This window comes from Lonchura striata, chromosome 1, assembly GCF_050655825.1.
Source record: "Lonchura striata isolate lonStrDom1 chromosome 1, ASM5065582v1, whole genome shotgun sequence".
NCBI lineage: Eukaryota > Metazoa > Chordata > Aves > Passeriformes > Estrildidae > Lonchura > Lonchura striata.
The window spans coordinates 38849515-38873877 of NC_140703.1; the positions used below are offsets into that span (position 1 = coordinate 38849515).

At 35.3% G+C, this 24363-nt stretch overlaps 1 protein-coding gene across 10 annotated transcripts in view; it reads right to left on the minus strand.

Moving 5' to 3' along the window:
• The window catches only part of GRM5 (glutamate metabotropic receptor 5), a 245747-nt gene that overhangs the window by 137129 nt on the left and 84255 nt on the right, over positions 1–24363 (minus strand). The window lies entirely within an intron of this gene.

Below are 24363 nucleotides of genomic sequence, written 5' to 3' on the forward strand. Positions count from 1 at the left end.
GAGGCAGGAAATCTTTCTCAAAAGTAATATCTTAAACCCTCAGTAATATTCCACAGAAATACACTCAGTTAATTAATTAATAAAACTGTGAGTGTCAAGTGATGATGTTGCAAGAAACCACTAATCCTTTACAAATTTTTTAGCTTGAAAATGGAAGAATCTGTAAGAAGAATTCTCTCTCTTACCAGCAGAAATACAAGTATACAGGAGCACTGTCAGTTAAAATGTATGCAAAGCAGTGAGGATCAGACATGGATTTGGACTGCCATCTGGGTTTTTTTTTCACTTTGGACATTGGAGCCATCAAGAATTCATCTTGCCCGCCTGGGGAGTCAACCCTGTCACTCTGGTGCTACGGGTGAGAGTCTTTGTCACACTCACCACTGAATATGAATGTAAAAATAGTGCCCAGTTTTAGGATCTTACCATCCAAATAGTCAAAAGATCCAAAGAACAAGAAGACAGGAAGTAACATTATCTTCCTTTCACACCAGGAATGAATCACTGTGACCTTGAGACTACTAAATTTCCAAATAGCACCCAACCAGAATGGCAACCTGAATGCAGGTCTCTCTACCTGAAGGGACTTTCATTTTCTTCCTTGCTGAGATTAGGCCTATATGGAAGCCACACTACCATGCAAACTATGCCCAGACAAAGTGTCATTTAAACTCACTTGTTGCAGTGCTTCCTGAGAGTAGTAAATCAGGAGTCCAGTGCTTACCCCTGTGTCATGCCTTTAGGGCAAACTGCTTCCTGTGGTACATGAGCATCAAGTGATTCCCATGGGATTCGGAAACAGTTCATCTAGAGGTCAAAACTATGGTATCTTATGAAATAAGTATTATAGCTGCCAAAGTCAGCCTGAAGGAAAAATTGGGATCAATCATATTTAACTCCCAGCAGACCCAAAGGCCTTCAAAAATAAAATTAGGCCATCTGACAGGAAATAAATTACTTTTCTAAAATTGTTTTCATTTAGGTCATTCTGGATCAGCATTAAATGTTTTATTTCACTTTTTCTATCAGAAAATGGAAAGAACAAGATAACATTGCCAATCTTCGCCATAGAAGATGTAAGTTTGAGGAAAAATTATGCATCTAAATGTGCTGGTTTTGGCTACGGTAGAGTTAATTTTCTTCACAGTAGTTAGTACAGTGCTATGTTTTGGATTTGTGCTGAACACAGGGTTGATAACATAAAAATGTTTTTTTGCTGAGCAGGGCTTACACAGAGACAAGGCCTTTTCTACTTGTGCTCTTATGCTGGTGAAGAAGTTGGGGGTTCGTGGGAAGCTGGGAGGAACACAGCTGGGACAGGTGACCCCATCTGAGAAAGGGATACTCCAGACCATATGACAGCATGCTCAGTACATAAAGTTCAGGGAAGAAGGAGAAAGAGAGGGATGTTTGGAATGATTCTGTTTGTTGCCTCAAATCACCTTTACACCAGGTGGGGTCGTGGTCTCCTAGAGACAGCTGAACACCTCATGGGAAGCAATGATTTAATTCCTTGTTTGCTTTGCTTGTGTGCACAGCTTTTCTTTACCTATTAAACTGTCTTTTTCTTAAACCACGGGTTCTTTAGCTTTTACCTTTCTGATTCTCTGCCCAATTTTGCTGGTAAGGGAGTGAGTGAGTGGCTGTCTGGTGCTTCGTTTCTGGCTGGAGTTAAAACATGACACCGAAAGACATTGAAATTCTGAAGATCTCGTTCTCTGTCAAAAAACCTCTCAGTGGAAAATTCCCAGACAGGTCTAGTTTACTTACAGAACTGCATATCTTCTATGTTGCAAATACTGCAGTATTTATTTTAAAGTGTTATGAGCATTCAAACTGTTATCCTCAGGCCTGGTATAAACTCGAGAATAGGTTTAATTACCGTACTGAAAAATAGCAGATCTTTTAGAGAGCACAAAGTGCATTAACTCCTTTCCAATCCAATAAAATCTGCTCAAGCACAAACATCATGGTTTCATCAAGCATTGAGACAGGGAGATTTTATGAAACCATACAAAAAGTTATGTGTCATCCAAAATCATAGGAAACGTGTTAAACTGCCAGAGGTACTTAGGAAAATGTTATGTTCTTAACATTTGGAAGAAAATACGTCCTGGCAGTCCAAATCTGAGAGTCACTCAGGTCTCCAGCTGAGAAAACTACAGCTCTATGACATGAGCTCAAGGGAGATTTGATAAAAACAGAAAGCAGCTTTGCTTCAAATAAATACACCAGTGGTGCTCTTGCCTTGCTGATTAAACTCTATGCAATTAATTATTCATAGTGAATTCTCCTGTTGTGCGAGTGTTTTGATGAGGTATGTATATCTTGTATGAGCTATACTGTGGGGATAATGAACACTCCTTGATGGAAAAAGAAAATATTTTCTGTTAAATTTTTTTTGCACCATATATTAGCAAAAAATTCATCTGGGCTCTCTTTCTTTCTGAATAAAACATATATATGCATAAATATATACATGTAGCATTAAAGAAATGAGGGAAAGCAGGTAAGGTACATTCTGTCATTTCCTTGAGGATGAGATGTAAGGTTCACAGTGGAAGAGGATCTCCATGCTTTCTGTATGGAACTGGCCTCCTCACAGATGTGAGTACCTATAACAGTACTACCAAAACTGCCACAGCAAGGGCAAGTTTCCACCAATGGGACAGTTCCCACTCTTCAGCCAAGTCTATGACACAAGAAGGATATAGGGGCTTCAGGATTTACATGAATGGATGGACAATGGTGATGTCTTATGCAGTTTGTAGTTTCACTTCCAAATGAAAATTAATTCAGAGCTCCTTAGCTGGAAACAAACTAACATTCTTTGATGAGTCCCATATGATGAAAGTTACCTACATCCTGGGAATTTATCCATATATCTATCTTGTTTCCACTTCTAAATTTCAAGGAAATGCTGAAAGAAATGTTCAACAGAAGGGAGGGATTGATTTACTCTTGCTTGCTTAATTTCAGTTCATCAAAAAAAAACTCCACAAACAACACAAGCAGGAGCAGCTCAAGTATAGTCAATTTAAGTTCAGCTCCTTCTGCCCCACCAAATTCCATCTCCATTTCAGTATTTGGAAACTGGGACATTTATACTGCTACTGGTTCTGCTGGAGGTCATATCACAGTTTTTTAGTTGATGCTTGTGTCCTCTAGAAACTTTGTGTGTGGTGCTGCAATCAGAACTATTAGCAGTAGATGGCTTTTGTAAATGTGTCCTCTTGGCAACAAGTGGTAGCTGAATTCTTTTAAAATACTGGCCTGGATCCTGCATGTTGCCTACCTGAACACCTGGCCCTAAGCCCAGTCAAAAGCTGCTCCCATATGCCTCTTCATGTTTTTTTAAAAATCAATTACATCATTGTGCAAAAGACTTATTCCTGCTGCAGAGTTGGAATTTTGTTCCAAACTCAAGCATATGTGGCCCCACCTACAGTCTAACTATAACAATCTGTTGGTTCCACTTCCCATGAATCAGTACTAGAAACTATTAAGAAGCTTAAAAAGAACAGATTGTGCTTTTTTTCCAGATGATGCTTAATATAGTACAGCACATAATAATACTTCAATCTGATAGAAAAGGGTCAGGCAAACTGCAGGTAACTTTTTCTTCCCCTCCTGCCCAGCAATTGAGCCAATTAAACTACGTAACCATAAACCATTAAGATCTTATGTGCATTACACATCAAAACAATGCTTTAATTCTTAAAATATTTATCAAAATTTATTGACATCTTCCCTATCAGATTAAAGGTTATCAGTAGAAGGTGAAAAGACTCTACTGTCAAATGGAAGAACAAACTATGTTTTCTCCTGCCCAGGAATTTTGGGATGATGTGTATGTCTTTTTGCATAAAAGAGCTTTTTTTTATCAATAGCTGTAGATGCAAATTGTTATCAGCTAGTTCTTCTGTTTAAGATATTTTCATTGACCATAGATAAACATCAACCTTTAGGAGAGCTTTAAGATGTAGGATTGTTTCTGGCAAGCCACAGTGAAAATTCACAAAGCAAAAGAAGAGGAGCCTTGAGTGAAACAGAAGAAATGCGTTATGTCGTTCATTAGGCTGGTAATAATCCTACCTGTCACAAAGCATATTTATTTAAGTAGAAATACTCTCATTATTTTTCTAGACAGGGAAGAGCAGACCAGAATAATATTCTATAATGTGTCTGAGCCACAAAAAATAAGTCAAGCCAGGTTAAAATTTGCAGTATGTTTTTCAAGAAATAAAAGTAATACAGAGCTTTATTTTCCTCTAGCTTCCATTCACACCAAAAGGATGAACTTTGCCAGAAATATATAAAAAAAAGAAGATATAGCTTTAGTATAATTTTGAAAATGCATGTGGGAGTAATACAGTATATTTATGAAAGGCAACATGTTGGTTGATTAGCATGATGATCCTCCCAAAAGTTGAATATATGGGCATATTTCCCAAATGGAAATGTTAGAGGTGTCCTTGACTGTTACAATTCAAATTAATAATGGATAAACACCAATAGTACCTGCTACTACCTGCTAGATATTTTCCACATTTTACTTTTGCGACTATGGGTCTTTTAAAGTACCTCACTATCAAGAATAGTGGCATAAGCCAAGTCTTTTGAGCAGCTGGAGCAACGACATACCGCTGATACAACATGATCAAAATCACAGCCTTCTGTGTAGTTATGTCTGCAAATAGAACACTACAATAGAGTGTTACTTTATTCTAAAGGGTACAAACCAAATGAAATCAAAACACATATGCCTGAAATTCTGGAGTTGTCTACGTCTGTTTAAAAAAAAAAAAAAGAAAACCCAACTTCTTTTCATCTGATCCAAATACTTAAATGATTTTTAGATGGAATTTCAGTTTCTATGTTAAATATATATGTGTAAAACAATAAAAAATAAAACTAAATGTTCATTTTGAAATAATCCCTTAAAAACAACATAAATGAGAATAATTCCTCCAAATATATTCCACTTAAATATTTCCAATATTTCTAATACTTTCTTTTTTCTTAATAATCACTTGTAGACTGGGCTGCTCCACTTCAATCATCTTGAGTATTAGCAACTTCAAGATGTTTGGGTTCTTCCCTCATAAAATATTAAACATGAAAATATGAATTTCATGGAAAAAAAGGATAAATATGTACACACTTTTGTATGGACAGGTTTCTCCAAAGAAATGACCTCTCTATTGAATCAGACAGGAAATGTTGCTTGGGCTTGGAGAAATCTTCTCTCTGCCCTGCTCAGCAAAGGAGCAGCACAGGGCAAAAATTTCTATAACAGATTAAATTAGGAGTGCTACTTACTCCATCTTTAAAATTGCTATACTTGCTTTCTGTAAGCACAGACAGTCTCAATGTGATTGAAATGACAAAACAAAAACAAAAACAAAAACAAAAACAAAAACAAAAACAAAAACAAAACAAAAAAACACCCAAAGGTAGTGATTAAGTAGTTTTTAAGCCTTATCACTGAAAGGATATGATTAGGTATCACCTGGAAGAAAGAGAAATCTCAGATCCTTGAAGAGAGAAATAAGATTAAGTCTACTTTTTACCATATTCCTCACCACCTTACAATATCCAAAATCCCAGAATCATTGGAACTGTTTTGGTTGGAAAAAGTAATCTATGATCTTCAAGTCCAACTATTTACCCCAATACTGCCAAGTCCACCACTTAACCATGACCCCAAGTGTCACATCTTCATGTTTTTAAATACCTCCAGGGATCGTGACTCCAACACTTCCTTGGGCAGCCTCCTCCAGTGCCTGACACACCTTTCAGTGAAGAGATTTTCCCTAAAATCCAAACTAAACTTCCCCTGGTGCAACTGAGGCCATTTCCTCTTGTCATATTGTTTGTTGCCTGGAAGAAGAGGCAAGCCCCCACCTAGGTAGATGAACCCATTTCAGGTGGTTGTAGAGAGCATTAAGGGCCCCCTGAACCTCCTTTTCTTCAGCTACACCCCCAGCTCCCTCAGCTGCTCCTCATCAGACTTGTGCTCCCGACCCTCCACCAACTCCATTGCCTTCTCTGGACATGGTCCAGCATCTCAGTGTCTTTCTTGCAGTGAGGGGCCCAAAACTGCACACAGAACTTGGTGTCACTTCAATGACCTGTACTGGTCATTGGTGTAACTTCACCAGTGACCAATACAGGGGTATGGTCACTGTAATGTCCTGCTGGACACATTGTTCTGATACAGGCCATGATGTCATTGACCTCCTTGTTTCATAATCACAAAAATGTTAGCTCAACAAAGCCCTCCCCCCCTCTTCTAATCTTCTTAAAATTCAATCCAGTGAAATAATTTGTGGAAATTATAATATGTAATTTAGATATTGACCATTTTATTAGACTCATATTTCTTTATGCAATGTAAAATAAAATCAAACGTATTTTGAATCAGGAAACTATTTTATGTCTAAAGTAATTAGCTTAAATATTTGAACATTTGATAACAAATTTAACATGTTAAATTAGGAAAATAATTGACTATTTTCTCTGAGGTTAAATTTCAGCTACTAGGTATTTTCTGAATATAAATTCTCATCCAAAGGCATTTTAGACCACTCTATTCATAAAGTATTTGTTTAACTAACCAACTTCTAAATTATTTTAGAAGAGTAACATATACTCCAAACATAACTATACTTAATTAATTTAAACAAATCTGTTCATGATCTCCTCATCTGAGATCTCATAAGTATCAGTTTGATATCAAAGTCTCTTCTCTCTCATCTTCTCTGAGCTATTTTGAAATAATAAATTCATTTCTCAATATAATGATGACCTAGTTTCACAGTTTAATGCACCCCACTTTTATGTATTTTTAAATTATCACCTCATAACTTTAAAAGAGAAACTAATTTAAACATTGCTGTTATGTGAGCAAAGGGAACAGTGTAGAAACAGCCTTTTCTGTATGCTTCCTTTCATCTCTCCAGCTGACTGGAATGTCTGCAGCTTTGTGGTTCTTGTCCACTGAGCAATGTTTGAAGTCCTACATGATGCTAATGTCTACTAGAGGATTTAAAGTCTGACAGCTCTTGCAGAAACACTTTGCTGGTCTCCTTGTTTTCACACTAGAGAGATTAAGATTCTTCTGTACTTTGTCTTTGGGAAATAACTCTATCTACCTGACTCTAAGATATTTCCATTAATAAAAAACAGCTGAAGAACACCTGAGACTGACAGGATTAGACTGGAGGCTGTTTCTTCCAGAACACAAAAGCTAAGACAGAAAGGAGAAGGCTTTGCAATGGGAACTCTTCGGTCTATGATTCTATATCCTTCATTGTAAGTGTAGTGAATTCCCAAGGAATTAATCTATTTGGGGTTTATTCACTGGCAGTTGGCCCTAGTCTCAGTTCTAACAAGCTATCAATTATTATATTTCTTTAAAGAGTTGATCCCTTCTACAAATGAACAGCATTACACTTCTGTAAATTCACAAACTGGAACATAATTTCATGTAATATTAATTATTTACTCTGCTATGGTTTTCATCTGTGTATTTCTTTTCTAAAATACACATGATGCCTTATTTTGCTGATGCAGAAGGTGAGCAATTCCAGAAGTCATCCAGCAAAAGGAAGCATAATTCAGAGATTATTAGATTCCAAAGGTCTTAAATTAAGCTTGAGTTTTCTGCTAAGTGCCTTTCTGTCTGTCCTCTGTCCTCATATGTGAAATGAAGGTAAAAATGTTTCCCTGATGGTCATGGTGCAAGAATAAACATATTACAAAAAATTCAGACAACTGTAGCAAAAGAGCACCATCTGCATTGGTGAGATTGAATGAAACATGGCAGTTTTGCCTCACAAAAACTTTGCTTTTTCTTTGTGTAATAATAATCATATCACATTTATTATAGTATCACTGTTTGTCTAACATTCATATAAAGAAAAAATGCCTAAAATTTCCCAACAGTAGCTGAAGTTGATGGCAAGGCTACTGCTAAGAGTACACATTATTTGAACTCTAAATGATTATGCACATTCGTATTCAGAACCTTAATTTGTGACAAGAGTGAGTTTTGTGACTTTCTCAGTATAAACTTGGAGAAGAGAGAGGTCTATCAGGAATCTGTGAAAGTTTATTATGGTAACTAGAAGGCAGGTCTATTGTATTTCCTGGGAGTGCTTGTCAAAAAGGTTTGAAGCGGGAAATAGGAAGTTTCTTGAAGTATATTTCTAATTCTTAGAGTACACTGTGAAGGACGACGAGAAAACCAATACTGTGGGACCAGCTACTTTCTTGCAGATATTCTCATTTCAGGAACATATTGCACAATTGTTGCCCCTTGGTCAATAACAAAGATTGAATTCTTACAAAAATATTTGAAAAATGTATTTGAGTTTGTTGGGGTAAAGGTGGTTTTTGAAATGTACCTCCACTAGATATCACTAGGACACTATGATCCTCAGCTTTGGGATGCAGAATCTGAAGATGGAGAAAATAGTAACAGAACAGAGTTGAAGGCAAGAATATGATCTTCACTGTGTGGGTGAGTATGCACTGGAACAGATTGCCCAGAGAGGGTGTGGACTCTCCCTCACTGCAGATATTTAAGAACCATCTGGACACAATCCTGTGCCATGTGCTCTGGGATGGCCCTGCTTGAGCAGGGAGGTGGGACCAGATGACCCACTGTGGTTCCTTTCTGCCTTACCATCCTGTGATTCTGTGATTTGCTGAATTTCAGACTAAGCTGCCCTATAAAAAAAGGATAATTAGTTGCTAAAAATTGCATAATTACAAGCTCTTGAGAGTAGTGGGGATTTCGTGGCTACCTTGAACAATCTGTCCAAAGCCAAACTACTCTTTCAGTAAGTTTTTCTTACCTGGTTCTTAACCTGTTTTTCTATATTCTCTTTGAATTTGAACCTAGTAAATATTTTCTATCAAATATGTGAATAGCTTCTCAAATTGATATTTTCAGAAGCCCTCAACAGTTTTTAAGACAGTCACCATGTGTCTGCTTAATTTTTTAATGATTAAACAAATCCAGTATTCTGGTTTTCTTGTGGGTGATTTCCAATTAGTTTATGTTGTCCAGACAGGGTAGTGTGCAGTTTCCCATCTTATACTTTGCCTGGGCAGAGTAGAATTGAAAGACTATTTCATGCCTCAAAAACTCATTATCTCTCTGTGTGTTTTTGGTAGGCCATTTACCTTATTTAAAAATGGAATGGCACTGTTGACTCAAGTATAACTTTTGATCAATTTTAATTATCTAGGTCTAGTTTTCTACTGAACTGCTTCTCAGTCAGTCGTTCTTCCTCCAGTAATTGAGCATTACCATATTCTGTTCTAGGAGCAGTGTCATCCAACATGGTACGCTTTACAGACTTAATAAACATACTCTGTTTTTCATAATTCAAATCACTGGAACTATAATTAGAAATGGAATCAAAGCAGATTTGTGAGAAAGCCATTGAGATAATGTCTTCTGTTAGAAAATGAGAAGTACAGTTTGAACAATGATTTAAGTTCTGTTTTGCACCTAATACAGGGAAGTTAGCCGCTTAGTATATGGTTTTAAGATAAAGTCACTCATTCCACACAAATGATCTGAACTGGATACCAGGGTGACTTGATGGGATTTATTTTTAAGAATATGTTGTCCCTTTTTTTATGAAACCAGAAGGAAAGTACTCATTTCTTACAAAAAAAATTGTTTATCTTTTGCAGAAGTGAAATATGGTTGACTGAGCTCGTTCATCAGTTTTTCTTTCAAGAAGAGGTAGTGTTACCTCATTTCAGTTTTTTGGAAGGCTATGCACCTCAGAGAGGTTTTACCTAAGAGGGCATTAAAAATATATGCAGTTATTCCAGAGTGCTGAGGTGCCCTAGAAGGAAACAGATTAAAAGCCTTTTGGACAAAGTGATCAGAGAATCTAAAGCTCTTTTTGACTAAAGCTTGCTCAAGTTTCAGTAAGATGGCCTCACATGATGTGCTAAACACTGTCACCCATCATATTAGCTTGTTTCTTATTGATCTGAAAAGGTAGTAAACAATGTTAATTAAATTTGCAGATGGCTTTTAACTGGACAGTGTTGAGGATGCCAGACAGGACACATAAAAATTGTAAAGTTTTCTAAAGATATTGTTGACTTGACTAGAAATTGAGCAAAAAGAAAAGGTTCTTTTTCATAGTTAAACCAAAAATTCTGGGAAAATTAGCCAAAATATGCAAAACTATTCTGTAAAATAAAACATTCCTTCCTGTAATGCCAAAGCAAAATATTTTAAATATTTTAATTATTTGAATTGTTTCTAGTTTTTTTTCTTTAGAGAATTTCCATTTTATATGAATATAAAAAAATTACTTTTCCTTCAGTGCTGCAATTTGAAAAAAAAATCAGGATATTAGAAACTGCATTCCAAACAATCTCTGAGGCTAATTTTTATCTCATTCTATAAGAGACATATACTTTTAAAAGGGGTAGAAAGAGACTTAATATTATCTTCCTTTCAGACATATACCCACAAAGCACAACTAGGTCTGAAAGACTGTGGCAGGAGACTTACCCTATGTGATTTTATGAATGAATTGTAAACCTGCCAGGACTTAGTTTAGTTAAAAGTATAACTAAGGAGCACAGAGAATGAAGAAGCAGGAAGTAGACTGAAATGTCAAAAGGACTTTTTTTTCCATCCATATTTAAAGCTTCCTCAGATCTTAATTTTTATTTTTGTGCTTTTAAATCACCAACTTACAAGGCCCTAACAAATTTCATGAACCTGTTTAAAGACCTGATATTGCACTAAGTGGCAGTATTAATCAACAGTGAAGCACTTCATTATAAAATATCTTTTATGAAGAAACACCAGGGTAAATGTGAGGAGAAGGGAGAAAATAAATATAATTAAAATTATGAAAGGACAAAACAAAAACAACCTTAGACCCTGGATTTAACTTTCTTTTTTTTAAGTACTATGTAGAAAAAGATGACAACAATCTTAATGAATTTAACTTCAGGTTAAATTTCATCTGAGATCCCTATCAAGTGCAAAGCTCAAGACTGACTGGGGAAGTAAAAGTCCTTTTCATCATGCATTCACTTGGCACATTGTATTGACTTCAGATATCAATGGAGGTCATAAAAATCAACCCACATCACAGGAGCAGTTGATTTTCAGAAATGTCTGACTATGGTGTACTGTAACAGGCAGCATCCATACAAGATGGTAACTAAAGAAAATTTCCCTTGCAAAGGTGGCACAGACACATAACCATATGTACCAGTCAGAAAGAAAGGAGACAGAAAGGGGATGAGGGTAATATTTTTTATATATTACTTCGTTGATAAAGCAAAGTATTGAGTAGACAGATAGATAAATTGGTATGTATTTATACCTTAGATAAATTGGTATCTATTTATACCTTTAAATAGCGTATTAATAATTATTATGATTATAAGCTCAGCTAGTACTAAATATTTTTTGTAGGCCCCTGCTAATATCTTGGCCTCATCATGTTAAGCATGACACAAAGCCAGGGTAAAAGAGCACCTTTTCTAAAACACATTATTCTATTTATACAAGAAAAGCAAAGGATAAGAATTGAAATAAAATCACATTAAGATTAAAAATTAAAATTCTGGCAAAATGTCGGACATCTGATTATTTTTAAAGGAAGGCTAGATAAATTTCCCACTGTAGCACCTACTAATTGTGATCTTAACCCTGTCAGTTGGGATCTTGAGTCATCCTCCTGGACACTGCCTTTTTTCCATTTATAGCAAATAGAGTGGAACCATCAACTGCAGGAGATTATACACCTACCTATCTTACACATCTTTCCTCTTTTTTTTTTCACAGATGAGGTAGTCACCTAGAGTTGCAGAGTGCATAATTTGTTTTGCTTAGTTGCCTTATTTTCAGATATCCAAAGAAACCCACCCAAAACATGATAAATCATAGAATCATGAATCATGGAGTTGAGTTGGAAGTGACCTTCAAAGCTCATCTAGTCCAACCTCCTTGACATGGACAGGGACACCTTCCACTTGATGCATTGCTCAAAGCTCCTTCTAGTCTGGCATTGACCCTGGCCATTCTCATTCACCAACCTAATTCCAAGAAAATAATCTCTACTTCTCCTCAGAGGGAAAATCTTCCTGATTTGAAGGGTATTTTTCCATCAAATATTCAATGCAATTTTGAACCTGAAAAAGGAAGTTTCTCACCCTTAAAAATAAATTGCCAGCTATAGGAAGAGTGTCATTGTAGAAATTATTTAGTCCACCACATAAGGGTAGGAAACTGAGCTGAAGAAGGAATAAAATACTATATTTAGAAAATTTTATACTATTAGGTTCCATGAAAGAACTGTCTTATTTAGAAAATCTTTGCATATATTGGAAAATGTCTCCTCCCATGTTTATGTGAGCTTTTTTGGTTCCACTGTCTGATTTTACATCAGGGAAAATGAAATAAAAAAATTCTCTCAAAGAATATTTTGTAAACTGTAGGTAATAGAGAACTTTCTTTATCTTCTTTTAGATGGCTCAGCACCAGTTGTGAACACTTAACATATTTGTTATAGAGTAGCTGGTATGCCTTTCATTATTGGCATTACAGCGAAAACTGTTGGCAAGTGACTAGCTGGACCATTGGAATAGCATGTAATCCTTCATTATTTAAAATTGATGACTCTGCAAAACTAGCTACTTTTCATTTTAAGTAGGTAGGGCAAAAAATTGCATCTATTTCAGTATGGTTTAGATGCCTGTTGACTTCCTAGTCCTTTACATCAATATATTGAGATCCTAAGCCAAGTTAACCATTCCTTCATTCAAATGACTCCATCATGACAAGCCCAGTTCTAGATTATGTTAGACAGTGCAGACAAACATTTACCACAAAGACAGAATCTCTATACCTGAGATGCATAACAGAATTTCACCTTGGAGTCACCAAGAGTCAGTTACATCTAAAGCTCATTTTCCCTTCTTATTTGAGAACATAATGAGCTCATCACCTTCCTTTGCAATTTGCTCTCACTGTTATTCATCCTCAATCAAACAGATATGTATCCAATAGCTTTTACATTTTCTTCATAATATTAATAGTTTTCTTGTCAAATTAAATGACATACCAGTTGTAAAGCAGATCAGTTCTTGCAGCAAACTTCTCTGATTCTTCAGATCTCTTTGCATTTCTGTTATCTCATCAGCTGTAATGGTGTGTTTGCTTAAAAAAGGCCACAGGGGTGTGGAATGTCAATGCTGTGAAATGTAGCAGCACTTCAGAGTGAGCAGAGGAGCTGCTAAGTACAGCACAGCTGAGGGCTCCAATGGTACAACCACAATGAGCAGGTATCACAGTATGTTAATCTCAGTGTAAAATAGATTTGACTCTAAGTAATGATGTTCTCTCTTGGACCAGATTCCAAAATTAGTGCAGAAAGCAGAAAGCTCTCTGATCTGCTGCCAGGTCATCAGGCACTGCCTTGAACAGATGCTCCTTATGGAATTTATTGTATGATAAAAGGAACACCAGTTAATCTGATTTACAAGGTTATGCATAATATTTCTGCACCACAGATTTTCAATTTGTTACTAGCAAACAGCTTTAATTCTTCGATAAATACGTTTGAGAAGATTTGCACTGGGCTTTGTTGGTATGTACACGAAAAACTGCTTTGCAAAGATCCCTATCCCCACAGCATGTGTATGATTTGTAATTCTGGAAAGTACATGAATAATGGAGGTAATTCTAACCAATGTCTGCAATAAACTGCAAAAATTAGTCAAAAATAGCATTAACAAGGCTGTCAAGTAGAAATCTGCAATGATGCCTGCTGGTCTCCAAATAATCACGTTCCTCCCTTTATGTGTTCCTGTGTTAGTGGACTCCTGAATGTTTGTCAGCTTTTCATTACTGCACATTGCAGCATTAAAGGCAGGTTTTTGCTTCTGTGTATTGCCCCAGCATAAAAGTTAATGATGTTAATGTAGATTTTCTCTTGGTATAGCAGTGTAAGGCAGAATATTCTGATTTTTTGATTTATGAAAGAAAAACCTTAAATTCTACTTTTTTGGTATTATTCTTTACTTTTTTTTTTCTTATTTAACTATAAAATAGTATTATATGATTTATTTAGGTATCTGCAAATATCTTTGTTATACCTATTTTACTGCAATATATAATTATGTGCTAATACCCTGTTTAACAACAGTCTGTTTACTTTCAATGCCTCTCTCATTTCAGAAAGATTAGATATTGAAACTTTCCTATGAAATTTCCAAGTTGATTTTCATCATCTGAAGGTTTCAAACAGAGAAGGACCTGCTGTGAACATCTCAATGTTATCTTTCATAACAAAAGATAAACATTTTTTATGTTCTCATGAAATTAGTTATTTGCTTTTAGTTAAAGCAAATTCTTCAGAATTCTCTCCAAGGAAAGCAAAAATACATGCAGTAATTTTTTTTCTCTAAGGTTTAATAAAACTAATTTACTAATAAGGTCTACAACTAAAACCATGTCTTTAACCTTATGTTCAGGTAATAATCAGGAAGATATCTACAATGGCGTCCTGTCCTTGCAAAGCTACTATATGCTGCCACTTAGACAGGACATCATGTGTTCTTATTTTTCTCTAAAGCACAGAACCTGGACCTGTGGTGTAAGGGAGATAGCAAAGTGCCTCCAGCATTCTGAGATATGGCAGAAAATAGTCATGTAGTACTCAGCAACAGAGTACCAAAGGAATATCAAGAGGACAAATGAGGCTTTTAGTGCCTTGAGGAAGATTTTTTGTTTGTGTCTGTGGAAAGTGTGTTCAGTATCATCTGTTGCAACTAGATCTTGATTAGTGTCCAGCAATTCCAGTGACACCATTCCCTGTTTGCTGCCATTCACAACTGCTTTGCCATTACCTGCTTCATTCTAATGAACAGAAGCCAGGATCAAAGGAGCTTGATGCATTGTACTAAATGCTGTAAATAAAAATCAAATATATTTTCAGTCTCAAAATGTTCAAAATGTGATAGAAGAGAAAGATACAATGGTTTAAAAACATGAAAAGGAGTGGGAGATGAGATAAACAAAATACATTTTGCACAGAAGTCGGAATCTCTACTACAAAAATTCTCCCTGAAAACAGATAAGGCCATGGTGTGCCAGTATGTTCACTTTTATTTTCCTTAACCTTAGCATTAGTTAGCAATTTTCCATCCAAATAATGCAGCTTCCAGAGACTACTCTACACAGAGGAATAGAGATGAGACACTCCAAATTAATTAAATGTTAATTTAAATTTTGAGTAGGCTAAAAACACATCAATCCCATAAGGACATGAATGTTTATTTAGGTTGAAAAGCTAATGGGGTTTTGGTCCAGCTTCATTTATTTGATGTTCCTCAGGAATGTTAGGCCCTTACTGATGGTCTTGTAAGCATCAACAGGACTCTAAAAGAAGATGTGAAAAAGCTGAGTAAAATTATAAGAATAAAATAGAATACTCTTGAAATGAATCAAGACTTTCTCAAATTAGAGACAAAATAGATAAATAAAAAAAAAAAAAAAAAAAAAACAAAACACCAAGGAACATGAATGCAAAATTAAACCATGAAGAAAACAATACTAAATCTATTTACCCAAACTGATAATAATTAGTAGTAATAACTTTCCTTTTTATTGAATAAGTCATCAACGGATCTCTAAGTGCTTGTTAAAAATGAATGTCCATATTTTCTCATGCTCTCTGCTTTGATACCTGAGATATAATATGATCTAGTAAATGCTCCAAATTTATTCTTTTTGCAACTGACAAACTACAAAAAAACTGTTGCAGTCCATCACTTCCCAGATTATAAATCTAATCAGCTGTCTGTCAGTGCAATACTGAAAAAGAGAAAAATCTTTGAGAATTATCATGGTCACAAGCATATTGCATCAAGGCCAATGCAGCATTGTATTCTTTATTTTTATCTGGTTTGAAGTGCTGTGTGAAGTTCTGATTTGAGTAGGACAACTTTTCCTATCTCAATTTATGCCCTATGTCTTTGTATTAATTGAATGTCCAGTCACTAATATTCATAGGAGAAGTTAGAATTAGGCAAACGGGGAGATCCATGTGATTATTCAAACCATGTCATAATTCAAACCATGTGGCACCATGGAAAGCCAAGTGTTTCAAGAAAATGAATATAATCACTGCTTAATTTTTGCTCACAATTCTGGTGAGACATAGCTGGCCTGCAAGGGCCATTCCAAAATATCAGTTACAACAAGCCTTACATAATTCATCAATTGATCAACCACATAATGTGTATGAAGCTAAACTGTTTAGCAATAAAACAGAGGAGAAAAATAAATGCCTGAGGAGCCTAAGGACTAATCTAACAAAATTGCTGATGTTTTCAGCACTCCAGTATGCACCCTCTAGCTCTCTACTTGCTTTACTAGTCAACCATTGTCTGGGCAGAGAGAGCATTTGAAAATAGCCTTGTAGGCAGAGCTCTTGACATAGAACGTTTTTTACCCTGAGATTTGGTCTCATTTACAAACAAAGCCAATCCTAGTGAAATGCAGTCTCTCCTGCTTTAAACGGTAAAGAAAGTAAAAAGTGGTTTTGGAATAGTTCAGCTTCTGTTGTATCATGTTAATTGTGAAACTCTTGCTTAAGAAGTTTGGGAGATTGAGTCATAGGTATGAAGAAATAGGGTTACTCTCCTTAGACTCTTTAATAATATTGTCTAGAGCAATTCCTAGCTGTAAACCCAAATAAATATACCTGAAAACCAAGTTAATTTGATTGAAATGGTAAAACCATTCAAATCTAGGTAATAAACTTTTTGAAGTATTTGGGAATAACTGTTGAAAGGCTGAGAGTGTTGAGGCTGTCAGGCCTCAAGAAGAAAAGGCTCCATGGAGAATTTATTCCAGTTTTTCAACTTGCAAAAAAGACAGAGAGAAAATTTCTCCTGGGGCCTATAGTGACAGAATGAAGGACAATGGTTTTAAACTGAAAGAAAAATCTTTGATTGACCATAAAGAAGAGAATCTTTAAAAAGAAGATGATGAGATACTGGCACAGGGTGCCCAGAGAAGTTCGGATACCCCACAACTTTTTCAAGGCCAGGTTGGATAGGATGTTGAGCAGCCTGGTCTACTGGAAGGGTTCTCTGTCTATGCTAGAGGGCTTAAAATTAACTGATCTTTGAAATTCCCTTCCAATTAAAACTATATTATAATTCTATCAATTAATCTTATCAGCCTCTGGATACATAACAGAAATAGAAGTACTTAAACCTAAAGAACAACAACGTTTGTATTGCTTACTGACTCAGTTGTTTACTTATTCAATTAAAAAACATAAATTTTATTAAAAAAACAATGGTCACTTATGATCAGGTAATATATCACTTGTGTGGTGATCATACAATTCATTGCATAGCTGGAATCACTCATTTGTAGTAATGCAAGTAATGATTGTCTTAAAATTTTAGCTGGCAAAATCTTTTGCCTTTTATGCTACCTTCAGTTCACTATTCTTCACATAGATCACCAGAGCTTCAGTATATATGGAACAGAAATTAGGAGTGTTTTCTTTAAAATTCTGCATTTTTGATCCCTTGCCATCTGCAGGTCAGTGACTATCCTGAGGTTAAGCTATCTGAATAGGCTGTGAGAAACTACTCGACATAGCATGAGAAATTCCAAATGTGACAGAAACAACATGACAATCTGAAAAAAATCATAGATATTCCAAAAAATGTGGTTATTTTCACTATAAAATCTGAAAACCCGTGCACTTTCTGTGAACATTTTGAATATTCAGTTTGAACTGATATATAAGCCAGCTACAAAAATCATTGTAATCTTCCAGCATAACATTATACTTGGTAAAATTCAAGCTTATTGTACTTCTAATATAATCTCATAATTTAATCAGAACATGTCAGAGCACCCTTAAATGATTAATAAAACCACAAGTACCAGAGAAAAGTGTTAACCATAAACCAAGTAAACATAATTATGGAATATTTCCTTGGTTTTTGACAAGGAAACTGAAGAAAAAAAACCTTTCTAGATCTCTTAAACTACAAAATTTTATATTTCAATTCATGGGGCTGCAGAGGGTTTTTGGACTATTCAAATAACTTTATCTTTGAGGAGAAATCCACCATAAGATATTTTGGACTAAACTCTCAACATATGAGGTCTTTTCTCTAGAGGAAGTCTTTCCTTTTTGGTTTTTTCAAACTTTATGTCTTGCATGCTGTGACAAGAGTTGTACCACATTTCTCTTTAGAGTAGGATACTGAGGCCAGATTATGTGCATAACCAAGGGAAAATGACACTCCACTTTCAAGCATCAACACTGGGTTTAATATGAAAATACAAGGTAAATTTTACGATGTCTGAAAGCTGCTTTGGGTAAAGATTATTCTAGAATTTTAAAGACATAAGTACCCAAATATATAGAAAAGTAGATACTCCTGGATTTATCATGTTCTTTACATTTATCTCATATTAGAAATCTTTTGAAACTAGTTTGGTACACTATTATATGGGGACTGATGGGAATTTATTAAACCACAGTACATTATTGTTAACTAGCTCATAGATTATGCTGTCAGGTCTCTTCTGTACCATGATAGAGGAAGAATATGTCCTTTCCTGAGGATGTGATGATGTCATGTTGATCTCCATTGTTTCTTGGCTGTTTTTCAAAAAAAACAAAAAGAGCTAAGGAATCACAAAATATGTTATATCTACAAGTTAATTCAGTCTAAAAATAAATTATTAATTCCTGAAAATTAGTGTATGTGTGTATAAGAACCTATATGATTCTTGTATTTAAAACGGTGAAAGTTTTTAAACTATTATCTATGCCTTTAAACCATGAAAAGTATATACATTTTAAAATTGTTTCAAACATCCTATATAAATTTGTTCAAGGTCATATTAAACCACTTTGTGAAAGAGACAACCACTTCTGCAATATGAAAGTCTATATTTACTAGTCCCTATGGGCTTTAATAACTGTTGACCATCCTACCAGCAAATGCTCTAGAATAATAGACCACCTAGTAAACTCAGGACAGATTTTCAAAATTCAAATTGAAGGAGCTGTCTTGCATTACTGGGTCTCTCAAATCTCTGTGCTATATCAGCTCGGATTTTGCGGTTGCATATCCTTTCATTCTGTTATTTGTTAATCTGTATTGGCAGGCATCAACATCTCAGATTCTTGTGAGTTTCACTTCAGAACAGCTGCCAAGATAATAGATCTCAGTCTGATGGCATTTCATTGATGTGGACATAGCATCCTCAAGGGAGTCTCCTCAGCAAAGATGCTGCTTATTAATGCAGACATCTATCTATAGTAGCTAAATGTATCTCTTTCTCTCTTGCATCATAAAGATTTAGAAAAGTTGACATGTTCCAGTGGGAGTGTTTTTCTGTTTATCACATGCAGAGAGATTCTGGAAGGACAGCTTGCCTTTTAGAAGTGCAAAAGAATACATTCTGCAGCAGAATATATAAATTTATGTTCCCAACACTAACAGATTATCAGTAATTATAAAAAATTTAAAAGGAACTGTTATGCTCTGGGTTTCTCAGGGTTTTTACATCTTTCTATCGTCTCTCTGCCACAGTACTTATTTTCACTTCTAGTTGTTTTCCCTCCCAAGGCAGTTTCTCCTCCCTCACTCTATCATCGCTCACTGTCCTGAAATGTCAATTCGATTTTTGACCAGACTGTGATGTCAGCCTCTTTCACCTGCTTATTACATTTTGAAATAGGTACTTTTTTGAGCTCTGTTACACCTGGGGGAAATGCCTCATAGAAATCTTCAAGGTCACACTGTTGCACTTTGTAAACCTCTTCAGTTGCATGATGCATCCAAAGCTCAATAATTATTTCATTGCTGGAGCACTGAGAATACAGTACTGACTGTCATGTTGTCAAGTTCTAGTTTCCTTGAGTGTGCACATCATATACTTCAATGGAATATAAATATAATTTATTCAAGGAAGAAAAGCTCCCTTTCCCTCACCTGGAAAGTTCCCTGCCTTTGAAAGAAGTCCACTCTGCTCTTCATGGTATCTTTCAACTCTCACCTACCTGACACCAAAATATAGGGTAAAAGTCCTTATGAAACTTATGAAACTGAGTGTCAAGGACATGTTTGGTGAAATTTAAATAGATCCTGGAATTGTCAGTAGGATACTAAGCAAAAAGCCAAATGTGTAAGGGTACATACTATGGGCTATGTTCCTTGTATCCATTTTCCCTACTCAGTGAATAGGAAAAAACAGGATCAGTGAAACATGGAATAGGTAGCTTACTTCTGTACTTCATTGGGTCCTGCCTCTTTCCTTGTGTGTATAGAAGATAGTGTGAAGACTGGGTTGCTCTTTCTTTCAATTAGGAGTATATCAAGCAAAAAAAAAAATATTTAGGGATATTGTGCCATTGCGTAAGTGATTCAGACCAGACTTTACAGTCACATTTTACAGTCTTTAGAGGAAAAAATTCTTTAAGCAGCCTGGTGTTCTGAAGGATGTAATGTAAATGAGACATAAATACAGTAATCAAACAAAATATCATCTTTACCTTTAACTAAACAAATAAAAAATATATTCTTTAGCCATAGTGTGAATCTGATTGTGAATAAATGAGTTAAACTTTTACTGCTTTGCTGGGAAAAGGATCAGACCATGTAAATACAAAGTGACTGAACATTTATAGGAACCATCAAATTTACTTGAAAAAGTAATCCAACTTCTAGTCTTATGTTTCTTGTGAATTTAAACTGAATTTAGAAAACAAAAGTTCAAAATTTTATAAATAATTAGTGAAAGTAATATCAACTTTCAAGATGCTTAACCATTTTTCTGCATATGATATCAACACAAACCCTGTCAGCTTATGTCCTCACTGAACCACACAATTAAAATAGTACAAAAATATTACTCCTAAATATTTTTACATGAGGATTAATGTAACTTTGTGATATCATTGGTGAAACCTCTCAGGTTTTGTGATAATTTGCATTAATTGAGAGATACCGAAATACATTTAAGCAAAGAGTGATATGATCCCACAATAACTGACCCAAATTGATCAAGAGTCTACTAAAGTATTTTAAAGGCATATTCCTATATGGTCTGTAGGAATAGCTTTTAATATTCTCTACAGCAACATAACCATTTTTCAAACAGACAAGTAGGCTATTCAGAGTTCAGAATCTAAAATGTATTTCTACCATGTTTGGAAAAGAGCACAACTAAATATAGTTTCATTCTATTAGGAGTCATAGTAAATTTTTCAAATGATACACCCATCAAGCTAATTAAATCTTCTGACTGCTCTCAAAGTGAACACTCAGATGTATATTCAATCACAGAAAAGCTTGAAGTATTTTGTATACCTTTCCAATTTTATAAATTTTACCTTTTTATATTCCAATATTTGCTTCAAAACCAGTTTATTGACAAGGTCAGATTTCAAACATCCATGTAAGGAAATTATTTACCATACAAGAAGCGTTGAGGTCTCTGGGTGTTTTCCTATTTGTAAGCAGGAATGAGGCTACATCTTGGTTTTTGTATGATTTCTAGACTCAGAGTGATGAAGGCTGTTGGTCAGAAACTAAACCAGGTGGCAGTGGTCAGAAGGAGGTACAGATGGACCTGAGATTGCCTGGAAATATGAGCCCTTGTAACAGGATAAAATTTACTGAGCTGAGCAAGTGTATGTGAGATGGGCTGGATGGACTAAGGCTACTCAAGAGATTTTCAGAAGACTGGAACCTAAAGGAATTAAGCAAAATCTAAATAGAGGAGAATAGATAAGCATATAAATAGGCATGCCAACATCAAAAAGCCAAAAAGATAACATTAAATTGAAGGAACAGCCTAATGTCAGGACTACCAACAACCTCTCTCTTGAGAGCAACAAATTTTTTCCTGCCCTTACATTTAGGACTTTAAATGCAGGCTGGCACTGCATCTAAATTGCAGGACTATGGAGCATTTCTCCTCTCCCCTGTGTGCTGGAAAAAAGGTGGGGAATACCTCCAGTCAGAAATAGCCCCCGTGGTCATCCCCAAAGTATGATCTTGTCCCTGTAGGTGCTAAAATAAATTGGTCACATAGTGTAGTATATTATGGCCTCACATATGTAATATCAGCTAACCTCAATATTATCACTTTCTTCCTTAAAATGGACCATTGTTTTTGCTTGTTCTGATTTTAAACATCTGCCAAGTTCATTCATTTTATTCTGAAGGTAAAGAATCCAATAATATCTACCAAGATTTGTGTAGGAAGGTTTGTACAGTCACTGAAGTCAAATACTGGGGAGAATTCATCACATCTCAATTATTCTTATACCTGTGTCAAGGACTGAACAAAACAAGAGGCCATCTGATTTAATTTTTGACATTTCACACAATTAGACAATCAATTTTAAAGCAATTAAAAAACCAAAAAAAGCTGATTTTTATTTCTCTGATCTTAATTTTCTTTTCTTTGTTGGGAATCTACAAACTGCCTGTCAAAAGCCTCTTATCTCTCAGGCTGTAACATAGATCCAATTTGTGCATGGATTTCAAACCATAATTTTCTTTCAGAGAGACATTCTGGGAGAAACGTTACACTAATAAAAATATTCATTTTTTCTCATGTATTCTTGTTAGCAGTCTGCACCAAAGTAAATCAGTTGGATGTGATTCTACTATGATGATGAATGGAAAGGGAAAATTTATGTTTGTTAATTAGTTAAAAAATTTATTTTCTGTGAAAAATATATCTTGAAACATTTTTCCGATTTTTTTCCCTATTTTTCTCCTAGGAATTTTTTTTTGCAGAATTTTTTGCTTAGCACTTTGTTCCATATTAACCCCAAATTTCATTATGGGAAAGAAAATCAGGTCTTCTAACTGCTTTAGGTTGAAAACAGTCTCTAGTCTTGAATAGTTTCTCAGCAAAGGAAATCTGGCATAACATGGCCAACATATAAAGAAAGTAAATAAGCTGAATAAGTTGTTTGTTGAAATTATGTTTGAAATGGCTTATTTTTAGCTTTTCAATGCAATAAAAAGCAATTCCTAGGAAATACTGCTAACTTGTTAATATTCGTTATATATTTGAAAGAATAGCTAGGTTCTAAAAATTTCCCAGCTTACTCAGGTATAATTTAGCTTTAGCAAGCTCTGTTCCATAGGTAGAGGACAGCAAGTATCCTGCTTTCTCCCTAGGTATCTTTTATTGCATTCAAATCTTAAGGATCAAAGAATGCTGCAGTAACAGCCACTAGCAGGAAAAAAAGTCTTTCGGTCTCCTTTACATCCACCATGGGTTACTTATGGTGGCTGACTTTGCTCCTTCATGTAAACATACTAATTAGTGAGTTTCAAAAGTGGTGTCAAGCTACAGAAATGCTGCTCCCAACAGTATCAATGAAGCTCTCTCTCACCTCTCCTAGTCTTTTCCCAGCATTACAGTACTCATGACGCTAAGAAAAATCTACTTTTTTTTCCTTTCCCAAGCTCTTTATGAAGCCAGTGCAAGACAGCAATAGGACAACACAGGAGGAAAAAGAGTGGAACAAATTCTTCAGCAGTACAAGCTGAACATGAAGATTATCCAATTATCACACCAATGAGATATGTGTGTGTGTGTGTGGTGTGTGTGTGCAAGTGTGTGAGTGTAACTTATAGCTCTATTTCTGGCCAAGCACTTCTGTCAGTATCCCATCTTTTGTTCTGTAATCTTGAATTTTTTAAGGAGTCTTCTGTATTGTCTGCCAAAAAATACCCTTAAAGGAAAGAATGCAGCTGTCAGACAGCTGGAAACACAGACAGAAAGATAAATAGAGAGATTCATGAAGCACAGTGGATTTATTTAGATGCAGTGGCCAAAAGGTTCATGTTGGTCTTGTTCCTAAACAAGAAGTTTTTATTTTTCTCTCCAAAATGAACCAGCCTGTTTTCACATATACTTTCCCTTTTATTTGTGAACTTCAACTTGAGTTCTCAAATAACTTTACTTTCCTTTAAACCATACCCTTCAGATAAAAAAATGTTGTTAAAATAATATTATGCAGTCTTAAGAAAAAAATCAGCATAATCTCCAATTGCGCTGAGGAGACAACATTGTTCAGGTGAAACCTTAAATCAGACCAAAGGATGTCACAGCAACCCTTTGACCCTTTGCTTTCTACTTCAATCAATGCACTAAATGGCCCATAATTTAGTTCCCAAAATTTAGTTATTTGCAACAGGCATGACTCCAGAGTTATGGAGTGTTGAATATTGCAATATTTGATATGTATGAACTACTATATTTATTAACTACTCTCATTTCTC